The 17958-nt window shown below is 39.0% G+C and overlaps 1 long non-coding RNA gene across 1 annotated transcript in view; it reads left to right on the forward strand.

The window, feature by feature from the left end:
* LOC147578554 (uncharacterized) overlaps positions 1-17958 on the forward strand; it is a 94268-nt gene that overhangs the window by 75781 nt on the left and 529 nt on the right. The window contains exon 3 of the long non-coding RNA XR_015254306.1: positions 7136-7355. This is a non-coding gene — a long non-coding RNA (uncharacterized LOC147578554). The remainder of the gene's footprint in view (positions 1-7135; positions 7356-17958) is intronic.

The following is a 17958-nucleotide window of genomic DNA, read 5'->3' on the forward strand; positions in this document are numbered from 1 at the left end:
TTTGCTAGTAGGAAAACTCTTTTGCTAAAGGAAATCTTAAGCTAGGTGAAAGCCAAGAAGGGACCCCAGAGGTGTAACCTCCTTCATGCTCCTTCAGGAGATCCCAAGGAGCCTCCGAGGATTTCTAGAATTCTTTAGAGCACAGATGGAAAATCTCTGGAATAGAGTATAAACTTTGGAGCCAGACAGAATTGACTTCAAACCCTCACTCTTTCATATGTTGTCTATGTGACTTTGGGCAAATTGGTTATTACTGGAGTCCTAGTTTCCTCAGGAATAAAGTGGAAATAATATAGTTTCTAATAAAAATTGTGACTATGGGATAAAATGCTGCATGAAAAGCATTTGACATGCTGAGATACTCCACAGAGTTTCCCATCAGTTCCTTTTCTCTGTGGTCTGGATTTTTTTTAATGGCACCCAGTTCCCAAGGTTTGAAACCTCAGTTGCCCCTGGCCCTTCCTTCCTCCTTAACTACCACCCTCCAACCACATCACCCAATTATCTGGGAAGTTCTGCATTTTCTAGCCCCTTAACACCAAATCCTCAGTTTAACTTCCATTTCATTTCATGTTACCATCTTCATTCATGCCTCCATTATCCCCTAACTTCCTGTTAAACTGTACCCACAAATTCAACCTACGCATTGATGATCAATGACCTTCTTGAATTACAGAACAGACTGGACAGACTGTGCTCAGATTCCCTGAATGGTGGGACACCCCTCAGGGTGTAGTCTACCACATAATACCTATATGGTAGAGCTTGGCATTCAAAGTGTTCCAAGCTTCAGGCTCTTTTCTCTTCCAGGCTTATCTTTGGGCTTGTCCAGCCCAAGCGACTTTTTTTCTGTTCTCTCACTGCAAGAATTTCATTCTTCACCAAGTCTGTGCTTCTGCGCCTGCTATTTCCTTCACCTTTCCCTCACCATATCTCTGGCGGGGTAAGTTCCACTAAGATTTCAAGCAGAAGTGGCCTTTTAAAAATAATGTTGTCTCATTATTTCCTCTTTTAAACACCCTCTTTTGGCTTCATCCCCTAAAGTTTGTGTCAATCTTCCTATATTGTTAATATTTGTAACTTTATTCTATTCTCATTTATGACATTATCTCTTCTGTGACCTTGACTCAGAATTTTGCCATAGTAAGCTTCAGAAAATATATCTTGGCTGAATACTTTTGATAGATTAAACATTTCAAGGTATAGATAAGATCCAAAAGAAAAACAAAAACAAAAGCAGAAACCAAGACTTACTGTAGGTTCATAGTGTATGTATGGTCGTCTCCTCAGTGGCCTCTCAAAAGAGGGCATTGCTACCCTTGAAGTTTTGATCTCCCTCCCAGGAGGTTGGGCATGAATGTAAAGACAGAAATTAATCCAAAGGAAACAGGGTTTTCCTTGACTCTATGTTTTATTGTTACAAGTTTATTCATTGTTTTTTGAAAAAAGAAAACAAAACTTCTGTAAACTACTACATTGCAAAGAAACAGAGGAAAACCCACATGTTCTTCCATGTGCTTTTTGCTGCCATTTTATTTTCTATCAAGCTTGTAGTGGGGTATCATTGGCCAAGATTTCCTGAACACTTCAACTATAGGAAATTCTTACAATTATAGGAAATTGTGATCCCAATAACACTTTCTAACCTGTCTGCATCCAAACCCTTTTCTTTTTTCACCACCACAAATCTAAACCTTCATGTGATATTATTCCATATTATAACCATGAAAAATACAGAACAGTGCAATGAAATAGTAGAAGGAGAACTCAATTGGCATTACAAACTGAGGAAGCTCAAGTTCTCAAGATCTCCCTTACCCCTTTTTGTTAAGCCGGACAGACTGTTAACAGAGTATGGGTATTGGGCTCTGACCACTGGAGGAAACTGCCATTATCAAACAAACATCTGCTTGCTTCCCTCTGTGGTCCCTACCAGCTGTAGCCGAGGCACAGTAAATTACTCTGCTAATTCTATTGGCTCATTCCTGCACTTCTCTAATGTAGAATATTGATTTGTGCCAGGGATCCTGGGCTTGCACAGATTCTAAATATTCAGTGGGAAAAATCTGATATTTTTAACACCAGAAAAACCTGTGATATGGAGAACTGGTGCTGGAGTTGAAAGACACCCAGTGACAAGCTAAGACTAAAAACAATGCATCAGTTCATTGAAGGGGTTCCCTTTAAAGGTAAAACACTGGGAACCATATAGGAGAGGACCACTCTTTAGTCATTAATGGAAGGCAGGGTGATGTTGGCCCATTTTGAGGGATAATGGGAATGAGCTGGAGGATGTGATGAGGAAAAATAGTCGTCTTTAGCTGATTATTTGATATAGAAATTCTACTCATAAGGAAGAAAAACCATCTATAGCATGCCTATTCTTAGGCTGTTCTTGATTTTCAGAAGAATCAGGGTATAATAACAGAGAAGTCCAACTCTGGAATTCTCTGGTACTTAGTGGTGTGACTTTGGTAAGGCTGAAGTTGTTTCCTCATTTCTAAATGGAAGTGATAACTCCCGTAGACCTGTGAGAATGAAGTGAAATATTACATGGAAATCATTCATCAGAGCCACAAGCTTATTGTTAATTGTTAGATGTACTTTCAGGGCTCTGTGTCCTTCCTCCAGAAAGCTGATAGGCAATGGAATTCACTCTGAAGGCTTATGTAGGAAGAGCACACTGGGTGTTGGAGACGAGGACTCCACTGAGAAGAAACCACCCACCAGCATCCTCCAGAGTTTGATAAGCACTTGCTTCTCTGGCTGGATGGGGTGTGAAAAAGCTTACCCCAAAGGAAATTAACCCAAATATGTAAGGCCAGTGGGATTAATACCATCAGGCATTGAGGAGTTATTAAATTGCTTATGAAATGTGAGGGGCTTGACATAAGCTCCCCACCCACTCCACTTTCCAATTTCATAGCTATTGAATTTCAAAGAATTATTCTCCGTGTTTTCCTGGTGATTTTAAATTCTACTGTCCCTGGCAGAGTGAGGTGTGGAAACAAGATTCAGGATATCTTTCAAAGATGAAGCTGACATTGATTCAAAGCAGATGTTTGGTGGGATGCCCTCACCTATATGGACAGCTGGCTTGTGTTAGGTGTGGCTTCTCTGGAAGGTGCCCAGAAGCCCAGAACACTTAAAATCGTGGAGCATCTCAGAAGATTCAGTAAAACCTTAGGGTCCCTCCTTTCTCATTTATAAACTATTGACTTTGATACAGACCTTTGGGGAACTACTTTCATTAGGTGGGGACAAAGCCCTATATGAAGAACTATATGTGGATTACTCATCTAATCTACACAACACTCTAAGAGTAGATACCACAGTGCCCTTTACCTAGGTGAGGATACTACAGGAGAGGTAAAAGCATGTAACTTGCCTAAGCGTTCATAGATAATCAAGTGGTAGAACTAAGATGACATCCAAACATGCCCATTTGACTTCAAAAACTATCTGAAATTATCTACATTACAACATGTATTAAGATACATGAACCACGTGGAATTGCTAAAGGTCAACCAATTTTGACCTACAAAATGGCAGTTTCATATGGTTTAACCAAATACTTCATTTGACCCACAGCATATATTTCATTTGACCTACAGCCTTAATCTAAACATAATGTTAACCAAAAAAGAATGCAAGTAAATGTGATTGGATTTGAATTTCATTTCCTCTTTTTTCTGCTTGCAAAATACAAGAGGAGCTGACTAATCCTACCTCAATGATTCATGTACTACTTGATGTTTTTCTAATAATTTTGAAATTAATCTTTGTATTGTATTTTTTTATTAGCTTTTTTGTATTCTGACCAACTAAGCTTATAATTGTGTTTCCCTCTTGTTGGTTGCTGAACTTCACACATTTTGCCATTATGACTTTTATATTTTTCAGTTCTTTCCATGCTCAGTAGATTTCCAGAATAATTATTGCTCTTTATACCCTCCAAACAAGACTACAGTTTTTTTGAAAAAAGCGTAAATTATATGAAACTTTATTAAATTGTCTGGGGTCTAGGAAATATTCTCAATGAGGACAAACCTGGCCAAAATTATATGTACCTAAGATGTACATGAATAGACATTTTATTTAAAAAACTATAACAGCATGAGAAGGTATATTTTACATTTATATGTAATATATATGTGTAGAGATGAATGTTTGAAAATATAAACAATTTGCATAGTAATGTTTATTATCTATGTTCCAATTTTAGTTAATTAATATGTGGTGAATTAAAATTCATCAGCTTTTCCCTCTTCTTCCCCCAGAACTCTGTAACTTTACCTATCACTATGGCCAGATAGTCTTTTTAATTTTTTAAAAAATGTTTATTTATTTTTAAGAGAGAGATAAAGTATGTGAAGGCAGGGGAGGGGCAAAGAGAGAGGGAGACACAGAATCCAAAAAGCAGACTCCTGGGTCTGAGTTGTCTGCACAGAGCCCGACGTGGGGCTCAAACTCACAAACCATGAGATCATGACCTGAACTCCTGAACTGAAGTCTTATGCTTAACTGACTGAACCACCTAAGCGCCCCAGATAGTCTTTTTTAAGGAAGTTCACCATCCTTCTGACGCATGTCTTTACCTCCCATTCTCCTCAATAAACCTTTTGCCCTTGTTTTCAGTGCTTTTGAAAGACATATTTTCTCAATATACACTTATTGAGACATTAATGAGATGAATCCAGTGATCTTTTTTCCAGCTCACCCAAGGAGAATGTTGGTGAAATGGTACTTTTCGTTTGCTTAGCACTTTTTGCTTTTGCAGAGAATTTTCCACTGTCACTGGTATTTGTCATGAATATTGCGTGTATGTAGTAGCTATGCCTCTGTACATGCTTTTTAATTTAAAAAGTTGTCTGAGTGTTCAGCAATGTCTGGGTTAGACATTGATTTCTTATTAGGGGATAATTACTCAGTTTGGGGATCTTTTTGGTTTTCAGACTTTGAACCTGCTCATGAGAATGCTCTTTGTCATGTTTTGCTTGTTAATAACAACGCAATAGGATCTAGTACTCTTCCCCGCTTTATACCTATGATACTATGGAAATAAACTTGTTCTGACAGATGCAAACATTTTCTGTATTGACGAAAACTCCTGCTACCGGGTATGCAGACCACATTGTAAGGAATGGTTACATGAGGAGCTGTAAATTTCCAAGAGGTCTGTCAAAGCTGAAATGTTTTCAGGTGGTCTAAAAGATCATTTAGATTTAGGTATTTGAGAAGAGTCTTCTAGAGAAAAAAATTGTTTTTTTTAAAACAAGCAAATCTCACCAATGATGGAGAGGTAGCCAGAGAACTCTCAAAGTCACCACCACTCCTGCAATAATTTTCACATCCTGTTTTTGTCTCTCTGCTCCAGCAGCCGCCTCGGTAGTTCCAAGGCGCGTTCCTGCATGCTTATTGCAGGATGTCACAGCCATTTCCTCATTTTGTGTAGATGTTTTTATTAGGTTGCGGACAATGTGCACGCTGGTTTGTGAAGAGTTAACACTCAGCTGTGCTGTTGATGTGCCTTTACTCACAATATGTTTCCTTTGAAGCAAGGGTGCAGTGTTTCAAAAGACAATCACTATAATTCTATGCAGATTTTTCTTGATTAATGAATAGGAATTTTCAACTGAATCTTTAAATAAGTCAGAACAGTGTAAGAAATGGATATAATCCTTATTTCTTTTATTAAAAGTCATTTCAAATTTGAAAAAATTTAGGCGTTGTATACATATCTGATTTATTGTCATATGTGTGTCTTGACTCGTAAAGCTGTTGTGGAAATTATATAATGCTTGCAAAAAATAGTGTGGTCTCTTTGTGAAGCTAAATGAAATAAAATATAAAGTTTGTGATACATTAAATCACAAACATAAATATGTACTTTATGGCCAGCTGTTATTTCTAAGTGCGCACATTTTAAAATAGAAACATTTACCCAACATGCTGATTAGCAGTTTCCCAGTTCCAAAAGGCTCAATCGCATTTAAGATGCAAAAGATTAAAATGCCTAAATGGATAAAGTTAATAGTTCATCTTCGTAAATGTTTTTATATGTTTTAAGTCTTACAGTCCCTTCCAACCCCGTAGACTCAAGAGCTGGAGCTACTTTGATGTGGGTTTGTGTTTTATGCACATGCTTTCATTGGAATAGAATCTGACTGCGTCCCAGACACCGGGAGAAATGTTCTGCATATGAACGGAGGCCATGTGGCTCCATGCTACTTCATACTGTGTGTGCAGGTTCTCGGAGAAAGTGAACTGCTTATCATCATATCACAAAGAGTCAGCCTTAATTTTGGCTAAAGATCATTTCAGTTGCGAATGTTCCACTTCTGAGTGATTTTACTCTTCCCCCGCATAAAAACTGGTCAAGGAAGACATGCAAGGTTATGTTGACTCTAAATGCAATTCCCTGGGAGACCTCATTGGCTCGTCCATGTGGCATCTCCGCCTCTGTAGGTAGATCAGAATTGTTAAATGCCTCTAGTCCTTTAGAACACATTGGCAATTGGCAGTTCAAAAGTTCACATGATGCCATATGTCCTAATAATTTTTATCTACATCTAAAACAATATGAGACTGTCAAATAAAATCCTGCATGCAAACAAATGATGGAATGCAGGGGAACCCTCTGCTTTAGCCTTTTCTCCTTTGTCCAACAAGCTAATGCAATAAGGCCAATAATAAAAGGTTGTGTACTAGGCCTAAAGCCTGTGACAGATAAAAAAGAAATGTTGGAAACCAATGAAGCTTTTGCACAATTAGATTTTTTGAGGCTGTGCTGTAAGGATTGCCCAGAGCCTGTTCAGTCCTGATTGATGGTAAAATCATAACTACATCATATTAGCTGTAGAGTTCACTGACAGGTTACTACAGATTAATATTGCCACTGCTGTTCACTTACCATCAAACCAGGGAAATATGAATTGAGCTGTTCTTCTAACAAACCCTGCATATTAAAAGGTAAGGTGTCCTACTGAACAGTCTCCCCTGTCACTGAGGAAAGACACAAACAATGTCTATTTGAGAGATATGCAGATATGCTGCAGCATACTAATTAGTCTGCCAGGAGAGCCCCATCACATCCGGCTGGCTAACAAGCCTTCATGTGTGCTTGTTTCTTCAGAGCTCTTGGCTACAGGACTGCAAACGACACCCTAAAACGTGGAGCTGCAAACCTTGGTGATTTAAATGCAGGCTGCCAGGCAAATTGCAGTGACATAAATTTGGCCCATGTGTTTTGCATCGTGTGAATATGAAACAGGGGAAGCCATGGAGCCGAGTTTTGTTGGCATTGGACTCAGGAGGTTTGGTGGGCTCTTTTCAGACATGCTGCCCACAGCAAGGTGAGGTCTTTTGCTTTACTTTGAAAATGTTGAAAATGCAGGAAATAAACATGTGCTGATAATAATGAGATCCTAAAATGAAATCATTTTAGCCTTTTAGTGCTCCAAGCCTTGGGTAAGAAGTCCACCGTGAAACAAAAACAGGACTCGCTCTACAGGATGGGAAATGGAAGGGTGAGTCAGTCCTGACATAAGGAATGTCCATAAGGAACGGCTGGAGTAACAGACACTTTCACAGCGTGTCTGATGTGCTAAGAAGAGCCAGCCTGGAATCAGGCAGGAGACCTGTGCTTTTAGCCCTCAGTCAAGGCACTTGTTCTTTTGTGAGTTGGAATGTTGTGAGGGGTTTGAACTAGGTGATGTCCAAGGTCCTTTTCAGCTTTATTACCCCATTCTGCAGGCCCAAATGTCTTACATCCTAGGCCATGTTTTGTGTTTCTTATCGATCTTGCTGTTGTTTTATAGAGAATATGCAAAGAGCTAGAGAGTCAGCCAGAACCTGGAGAAGAAGATAGTGGTGTCTTTTTATTTTTTAAGAGAAAATGGTGACCTTGGCAACTGTAAACCATAAGCTTCATAAACAATGTTAATGGACAGCTGACAGACTGGGAGAAGAATTTGCAATGCTTGAAACTATCTCTTAAAAAAATGACATTGGATTATTACATAGAATATACAAAGAACTCTTGCAAATTGACAAGAAAAAAAAGACAGGAAACCTCAAAGAAAAATGCGTAAGGGATATGATGGGGTAGTTCACAGGAGAAGAAGCTCAAGTGGTGAACTGGTACCAGAAGGGGTACTCAAGTTCACTGGTCATGGAACAACACAGACCATTTCAGACACATTAGCATGTCACGACAGGAAAGTTGCATTATGCCAGGTGTTTACAAGTTATGGGGTTATGGGAACTCTTTGATTGTTGGGAGAAGAGTAAAGGAGTACGATCATTTTAGAAAGCAATCTGACAATCTTAATGGAATTAAGGCAAAGATGACAAGAGGTCCCGCTTAGCAGGAAGGCAGGGAAAACCTGAGGTTTGGGCATAATATACTACTAGTGCCCCCTTTACTTCCCAAAATGTTCCTCTTAGGAAAGACAATAAATTATATAGTCATCCTGCTTCTCCAAGCCCACTTCTGGACACATCCTAGAGACATTTTCGCAAAGGGATAACACACAAAGAGGTCTTTTTAGCACTGTTTGTGGTAATTTGGAGTTGGAACTAACATGTATGCCCTTCATAAGACAATAAATAAGTAAGTGGGGCGGTTGCATTCTATGGAAAAGTATGCAGCAAACAGAGGCAATATTTTCAATGTTTAGATATGCAATATTTTTTTAGACATGCAATATTTTGATAATGCAACATGGATACATTTTAAAAGCAAAAATTTTGAGTGAACAAGTAAGAGAAAATGAGATGTACAGTGTAATGCCATTTGTCCAAATTTTAAAAAACAAATTCAAATTTGTTAAGTACAAAACAACACTAGATCTACAAAGATACATGCACATATTAACAACATCAGAATGCCTCTGTGGGGACGAGAGAAATGGTGATGAGGGTTCTGGGGTGAGGAGGAGAAAATAATGAAATGAGAGATGGGCCTTGTGGGAATAATGTGGCGATGTGCTATAAAGTGAGGTGTAGGATTATTATAGGCCTCTGCCCTTGAGGTCAAAAATGAAGAATAAAAGATGATAATTGTAACATGTCTCTGGGAATGTGATGGAAGGACCTTCCTTCAAATCAAGTATGATTGTTAGCAGGAAGCAGCAGTTCATAAATAGGAAGGCTTTTGAGTCTGTCCTATACAACCTGTTCACCAGATAATTCCACTATCTAATAATCTCCTGACTGACAGTATAGAGTCTCTGGCATTGTCATCAATGAATGACTCAGATTTCACAGCAAGATGTGTGGTAAATGGCATCTGCAAAGCACATAATTGTAGCTCTCTCCCACAACTTTCAATGGCTCCCTATATAATATGAAGCCTAAACGCCTGAGCTTACAATAAAGGCTCTCCGCCGTCTAATATCAAACTGCCTCTCCCATTTTATTCCTACTTTCTTTACATCCATCTTTCACTCTCCTGCAAGTCCTTCTGCCTCTGTCATTGCTCACCCTGTGTGACCCGCCTGGTGGGTCCTTTCATTCCTCTTCTTGTCTAAGTCTTATCCACTTTCAGGACTAGTTTGAGGTGCAGCTCTTCTATAGAGGCTTCCTCTCCCATCTCAGACCCAAGGGACCTTGACTTTCTCCTTCATGCAGCTGTTAGAGTGCACACTGCTTGGCATCATAAGTATCTCTTTATACATGTGCTTTCTCTGCAGGGATCATGTTATATACTCTCAACTCTCATGAATATAGGCATACCTCATATTATTGCGCTTCACTTTATTGTGCTTCCCAGATACTGTTTATTTTTCTTATTTTTATGAATTGAAGGTTTGTGGGAACCTTGTGTCAAGCAAGTCTATTGGCGCCATTTTTCCAACAGCATTTTCTCACTTCATGTTTCTGTGTCACATTTTGGTAATTCTTGCAATATTTCAAAATCTTTCGCTATTATTATGTTTGTTGTGGTGATCTGTGATCAGGATGAGACAGTATATTTAGTAGATACATGCTGTGTGTGTTCTGACTGCTCTGCTGACCAGCCATTCCCCTGTCTCCTTCCCCTTGGGTTTTCCTATTCTTTGAAACACAACAATATTGAAATTAGGCCAATTAGTAATCCTACAATGGCTTCTAAGTATTCAAGTGAAATGAAGAGTCAATCGATGTAGCAAACTAATAAAGTTTCCTATTTTAAAATAGGGATCCTATTTTAAGAAATTGCCATAGCCACCCCCACCTTCAGCAACCACCACCCTGACCAGTGAGCAGCTGTCACCATTCAGGCAAGACCCTCCACCAGCAAAAAGATTACAGCTTGCTGAAAACTCAGATGATAGTTAGCACTTTTTAGTAATATTCTTAAGGTATGTACATGCCTTTTTTTTTTCTTTTTTAGTTATAATGCTATTCCTCACTTGATAGACTACAGTATAGGGTAAACATAACTTTTATTTGCACTGGGAAACCAAAAAAATTCTTTTGATTCAGTTTATTGCAATAGTCACTTTATTGTGGTAGTCTGGAACTGAACCCCCAATATATACGAAGGATGCCTGTAGGCCTAAACCTTTTATAAAGTATCATGAAATAAACATTTATTGACTCCCCGCTTGGATACTGAAGGAGGATACAATAACCCCTGGATACTGTCCCTGACTTCAAAAGAGCTTACAGTCCATTGGAAAGGTGTGTCAATCCCCAGAGAGAATTAGAAAGTGAGCGATGTCAGGAGGTACAGGAGGAGATGGGCTGGAACTGGGGAAAGTGATGCCTGGAGCTGGTGTGAATCAAAGCAGTTTCTAATTTCAGAGCAGAACTTAGCCTCTTCTGTATGCTGTTGTCAGTCCAGGCCTGGCATGTTAGGTCAGGACACAGGAGAGCTAGGTATATAGAAATGTTTCAGCAAGGTCTGCTGGTGATAGTGATTATAGGATCATGAAGTCATTTCCCTACTAGAGAACCAATGCTCCTCTTTTCTTTCTGGTGTATTTTAGGGCTAAAATAATTATTGGATGAATCTGATCTTTGCAGGGGGAAATACTAACTGATGACTGAGAACAAAGAATGATGTGCTTAGCTAGTTAAGGTCTGAAGCCCTAAGCCTTATGGCAGCCAAATTTGTCAGTAGGTTGTGTTGCTGTATGAGATGGGAAGACGTTGAGTCATAGGAGACCCACCAAAAAACGGGCTCAATAATAATGATATTTAACAATCTTATAAATAAGAATGTTTGGGATAGGGTGCTGCCATGAATGATTTAATGATAATCCTATTAGTGAGGACCCAGGTTCCTCCTCCACTTCAATCTGCCATCCTTAGCAAGTTTTTGTCTCATCCTCAAATTTATTGCCTCGTTGACATACAATGGCCGCCATACTTCTAGACTGTACACCTTCACAAAGCTATGCTCAAAGGTAGGGTGGTAAGAAAGCTTCTCTCCAAGATCACTGCCAAAGAAGTACTTATTTTCCAGAAACTCCTAGAGACTTCCCCTTACATCTTATTGTCTAGAACTGAGCCATGGCCAGAACTAACCACAAAGGAATATTGGGCTGGTTTAGCACTATTATAGTAGATAAGCTTTGCTAGCATGGAAGAAAGGGGAGGGGATTAGTGGTAGTGTAGGCAATGGAGAGTTTTCCACAGGCCACAAATGTATTGGGTATTCAATAAACTTTGAACTTTTTCTAAAATTTCGTGAAGAAAAGGTCCATCTTGTGGAATAAAGATATGTTCATGGGCAGCAAGTTCTCACAACTCCCAGACCTGGAGCCTTCTTTCTTTGCTGGATCATAGGGAATTTTCTTTCATTTAATTTATTTTCTTTCATCCATTTAACTGTCCAACTAATCATTCATCATACACTTATTGAGCATTCAGCAGAAGTTCTTAAAATTTCTTATGCTACAAGGGTGCCTGGGTGGCTCAGTTGGTTCAGCGACTGACTTCGGCTCAGGTCATAATCTCACAGTTTGTGAGTTTGAGTCCTGCGTCAGGCTCTGTGCTGACAGCTCAGAGCCTGGAGCCTGCTTTGGATTCTGTGTGTGTGTCTCTCTCTCTCTCTCTGCCCCTTCCCCACTCACACTCTGTCTCTCTCTCAAAAATAAATAAACATTAAAAAAATTTAAAAATTTCTTATGCCACAGACTCCTTCAACAGCCAGATGAAACCTAAAGATGCCTTCTTAAAGTAATGTTTTTAAGATCATTCCAAAAAATAGAATTACAAAGGAAACCAATTAAGTTGAAATGCAGTTTACCTTTGGACCTTGTGGCCAGAACCCATGCTGGTGCTGGTATATAAAATAATAGGAACTAAGCTGGGACATTATCCTTATGGGTAATGTCTATCCATTAGAACCCAGTGGAAGTGACCGCCAAGCAAAAGGCAATTTAAAGCTCTGATAGGAGAGGTACCTGGTGCCATGGCAACGCACGATGGGGGCCCAGGTCAGTTTGAGATGGTGTTGGAGGAAAAGACAAAGATTCCTGGCTATCTAAGAAGAGAGTCAAAGGAATTAATAATGAAAGAGTTAGTGGGAAGATAATTTTAGTGAGAAAGAAAAGTAAGTGCAAAGATGTACAGATGAGGGGGATTGTGGAGGTTTTGGAGAACAGTTACTATTTCACTATTGCTGGACACAGAGGTCAAAGGGGATAGACAGTTCTGGGGAGTTGAGCAGAGATGAGCTCATGACAAAACACTCCTAAAAGAGTCTGATGCTGTGCTGAAATCCACTCTGAATGAGTTTATTATATGAGGCAGCTTTGACCAGTAAAGACATGTGACCAGACTATAGTGACCTTGTTGGGTTTTTGCTCATTGTAGAGTCTGCAGGACTCAGCACAGTGCTGTATTAAATGAGGGTGAAATTAAAGGAACTCTAGTTCTTTGGGTTGCTAATTCTTAATGCAGCATGTTACAGCACTTTCTGTGAGGCACCCACTGCCTTGAGAACATGCTCAGTCAACCCCTGAAGCAGAGTCTTCTATGACTCTTATCCGTCTCCACCACCATGTTCCTGGCCAAGAGTGGCTGCCTAGTTTTCTATCTGCAGCCAAAAAAGTCACATCCTGGCTGCATCTGTGGTGACTAAGATCTACAGGTATGGCTGGAGCTGGAATGGTAAGGGTCACCCAGGGCAAGTGGGAGACAGAGTGTGGGCACTTGCCTCCCAGCCAGGGCCACACGCAGTCAGCCAGGCTCTCTCTCACCTGACTGTCACCCACGCTCTACAGCACCATCCAGTGGCCGCTCCTTTGGACCAGTCCTTGGCCCTCTTGTTTCCTGGAAAGATATCAAAGCCACGATCTATATTTCTAGGATGACCTTGACCCTTCTATCCACAATCCCCACCAATAAACCCAAGAGTTCACAATAATGTGGCTTGTGATGTACCTTACACATCATTCTTCATGTTTCTCCCAATGTTCAAAAAATGAAATAAGGATGAATAGAGCATCAAATGGGAAACAGGAGACCTGGATATTCTCTGATACGAGGTAATGACTAGTTGGACATTATAGTTAGAAGGGAACTCAGAATATAGCTAGTAGAAACTTTTCTCCTTACTGAGGCCCAATTTATAGTTGAAATGATACAGATGAACTTGACCATGTCAACTGTGACCCTAATTAGGATTAAAGAAGTTAAGTTGTCTAACCTGTCAGAATTTAGCCTACTCATCCCTAAGGTGAATGGTTGGAAGTACATCTTTAAAAGTCCTGGCTAAATATAACTTCTGTGGTTTTGAATCATACCAAATTTTTTCCCTGTATATGAGTCTAATTCTCACTAAAAATGTAGCCTTCTCACTTATTTCTCAGATAGATTGACATATAGCTGAAATTTAAAAATTGACCTACTTTTTGTCATTTTTTAATGGTTACTCTATGATTCATGAGTCAGTCTGCCACACAAATCTCAGATAATGTAAGTGAATTATTCACATTTTGTAGCAGCAACATAGTAGTTTTTCACTTCCCATATCATTTAAACTATCTTGTAGATTCTATGTTTGCATTAAAAAAAATCTAAAGAGGGGCGCCTGGGTGGCGCAGTCGGTTAAGCGTCCGACTTCAGCCAGGTCACGATCTCGCGGTCCGTGAGTTCGAGCCCCGCATCGGGCTCTGGGCTGATGGCTCGGAGCCTGGAGCCTGTTTCCGATTCTGTGTCTCCCTCTCTCTCTGCCCCTCCCCCGTTCATGCTCTGTCTCTCTCTGTCCCAAAAATAAATAAACGTTGGAAAAAAAAAATCTAAAGAGCATTCACATTTTTTTTTTTTTTTTGTTCTGGAGTGTGCTTGAGAACTTTTCACTGTGTGCAGTGTGTTTAAGAGAAATTAACTGAACTGGGTAGAATTCACATAACTTGGCATTCTCTGTTCCAGGAGGTAAGAAGTGGCATTCTGAATGATGGAAAGATCCTGATGTCAGTAGCCTCTTGATTTAGTTTTGTTGGAGTCTTAGCTCATCAGTTAACTTCACCATGTCTGATACTTCATTAGTAAAATGAGAGATAACCTATCTGACAACCAGATAAAGAGGAATAAAGTTTGCAAAGCACTTAGGACATCTATAGGATGATCTAAAGAGAAAAAGATAATAATCCACTTGGACTTTTTTTTTTGATGACACGGCAGATGGTCCTGATGACACAGTTTATAGGCCCCTTTCTTTGTCCACAAAGGGTTCTCAGGACCTGGGACAGTGTTTTCCTGGAACTGTACTAAATTTTGGTACACATCAGGCATTGGCCATAACCTAGATTTTGAACACAAAATCAAGTGAGACCACCAAAGTTCTCCTCTTCATTTGTCTTCTGATAAATGCCACAGCACACAAACATTCAAGAACAAAACCATAAGAAGGTGTCTTTAAAGCAAACTGACATTTTGAAAACTTCATCCAAGAACTCTTGCAGATGGACACTGAATACAGGCAAGGTGAGCTGTTCTTTTGTAGCGCGGTTTATAAAACATCAATGAGAATATGTGTATATTGAAATTACAAAGAGGGATTTTACAAAATCAGGCACATAAGTATGGGTTTCCAAAATATAAAAGTCATTGAGTACAATAGTGCAAAAATTCTACAAGTATCTATTTAAGTTTTTCGACTGTAGAATTTGCATTTGCCTGAAGCAAGAAGCCCAGCTGTTTTACAATGGGGTCTCTTGCCTCCTAGCAAGAGACAACACAGCAGACAATGTGTGCCTTAAACAGCAAATCTGTTCTCAAGAGCTACTTCTCTTGGTTGTCTATGGTTTCAATAAAATATATTCTGGACTTATTAATTAATGTTGCACAGCATTTATTTATTTTATTGTTTATTCAAAAATTTTGACCAGTATTAAGTTCTTATGGTTTTTATTTTTTGATGCATTAAATTTAATTGGAGCACAGGACTCCCATTTTGAGGATTGGGTATTTAAAAAAAAAAAAAAGCATTGGTTTTTAAACTGAAAGGTTTGATGGAGTATTAAATTTGATGAATCATAGCAAGTGTCTGTGTTTGTTAGCTTTTATAGACCACATTAAAGCATTCATTAATAAAGTCACACTACATTGCTTTGAGTAGGTCCTAAAAGGTTAACGACTTGATGCAGGCTGGTGTTCTTAAGCCTTACAGTTTGAGAGCGTCATGTGTGAAACTTAGTTCACTTTGAAATTGGAATACAAAAGAGATTTTTATTTTCTCTCAAAGGAATTTCTTATTCCTCTTTCTCTTTTCAGTTTCTTCTTCTTTTCTTCAGCCATCACCCCAAATCTTGCTCACTCAGGTGTATGTATGAAGCCTGTGGCTTGTTAGCTGCAGGATGACCCTGAGGCATCGCAGGAGAAAGTCACCCTCCCTCTTGGCTGCTCCTACGGTGACCTTCCATCAGGGAGAAGCTGACTCAATTATGAATCACCCATTTTGGAAAAGGAGTTGTTACTTGAGAAGTATATTTTTAACTGTTTGATTTCTTTCCCTCGGAGAGTCTGTTTTGGAAGATAGGATATAGAAATATTTGCAGTGTTTGAACTAGAATAGCTCATACAACCACCTATTATAATATTATGCATCCAGAGGACACGGATATTTATTTGTTGACTGACTGGATAACCACAAGACAAGGGTCAGGGACCCACATCTTCCTGTTCTGAGGCTAGGAGCACTTGGAGTAATATTACATTTGAATTGTTTACCCTGGATAATTTCTGAGTCAAATCTTTATTTTACATGTCAGAAACAGCATCAAATCAAACTAGATTGGAATTGTGAGCCTCCTGTGAGAAAATTGCCAAATTAAGGAATTGTGCAAATCCTTAATATTAAGTATAAGCTCTATAGACACTTCATGAAAGTGCATGAAATCTGTGTCTTTTCCAGAGGAAACTTTCTTGGCAAAGTCACATTTTGTGAGGGTAAATTTTTCTTAAAAGGGGACTTTGGGCAGTGTCTTGATTCTGTGGGGAGTTGTTAGTAAAATAAATGACTCAAATTGGTTTTGTGTGGGAGACAAATCAAAGCATTTCCATGAGGCTGCAGGGCTGACTTGTAGTAGTTTAACCATTTCCTGAGCAAATAGAACCTGCTGGATTGGATGGATGATAGTTCCCGTGTTAGTCATTGTGGAGAGAAAAATAACAGTTCATATAAAAGAGGCCACCAAGGGTTATATGGCTGCAATTGTTTCCAGGCTGAAACAACTTTGTATCTGTTTATTATTGTCAGTATCTTGTTATATTGTTCTTTCAGAATCAATAAAAGCTAAACTCCCTCCATGATTTTACTACTAGACTCTCCTGGAAGGATGTATAGTACTAAAAGTCAAGAATGCCAGAACAGGGGAGGAGACAGAGCTAATGATGAGTCAAAGTTAAATCCACTTTATTTAACAATCTTTTTTTTCAGAGAGGAAATTGTTTCATTAATGTAAAACATATGAGAAGATTCTTGTTTTTTTTAACGTATGAGGAAAATTTTTTCTTTAGAAGGAAAAAGGAACAAACACACATACAGAGATATTTTTATTTTGATTATAAAAGTTGTTTTCAGAAGATTCATTACTCTCAACTTTTCCACACTTCTACAAAATCCTAGTTGTCAGTCATCACCACGTGAGGATCAATTTATCCTCCCTAATAGTAGTTTTTATATTTAATAAATTTAAAAAAACTTTTTTAAAGAAAAAAACTAGATTAGCAAGCATAATCATTTGAATTTTTCCTCCTTGGTATCATATCATCCATTCCTATCTATTTAAGGCATGAGCATAACAGATACTATTCAAATATCTAATGATTGGTGTCCACAGAAATAACCTTCTCCAGCTTTAGGGCCCAGGGCTGAATCCATGGCCCTGTTAAACCCATGGTACTTGATAAATACATAGCAACCAGCTCCTGGGAAGGTAGGAGGAAGAAGCATTTTCACAGTGTTCGAAGTGTAAAAGTGCCATGCCTAATTTGATGCTACCAAAGTGGGAGGAGATAGGACCAGCTGACTCTGCCACCAGTCACACATCGGCCTCAGCACATTACCATAGACGCCTCTAAATTACATGATTCTGATTCTAGGATTGTTTAATAGATTGGGAAAGGAGGGCTCCATTTGGTTTAAAATTTTTTCTTTACCCCAAAGCCCTGAGAGCAATTTTATCTAAGGCCCCTAGTTCTTGATAGGTGCTAACCTTATTCAAGCACTGCCAGAAACCAGTGCCAACATATTTCTTTGTCCGGAAGCTCTTGGTTAAAACCACTTTGTTTAACACAATGTTGTAGGGGGGAAAAATCCCCACGTGAGGAAAAATAGAATGGTAGATTATAATGCATAATCCAGTTGTGTAATTTTTTTTGAAGTTTATTATTATTTTTTTAAGATATGGTTTCATTATTGGAATCTGAATCTCTGTAGAATGAGGCAGCTTTGCAGGACTCATTGTAGAGTCAGTAAACAATGGAGTGAGTCACTGAAATCTCTGAACCTTCCAC

This window comes from Puma concolor, chromosome C1, assembly GCF_028749965.1.
Source record: "Puma concolor isolate L17-30 chromosome C1, mPumCon1.1.hap2, whole genome shotgun sequence".
In the NCBI taxonomy this organism is placed as follows: Eukaryota; Metazoa; Chordata; class Mammalia; order Carnivora; family Felidae; genus Puma; species Puma concolor.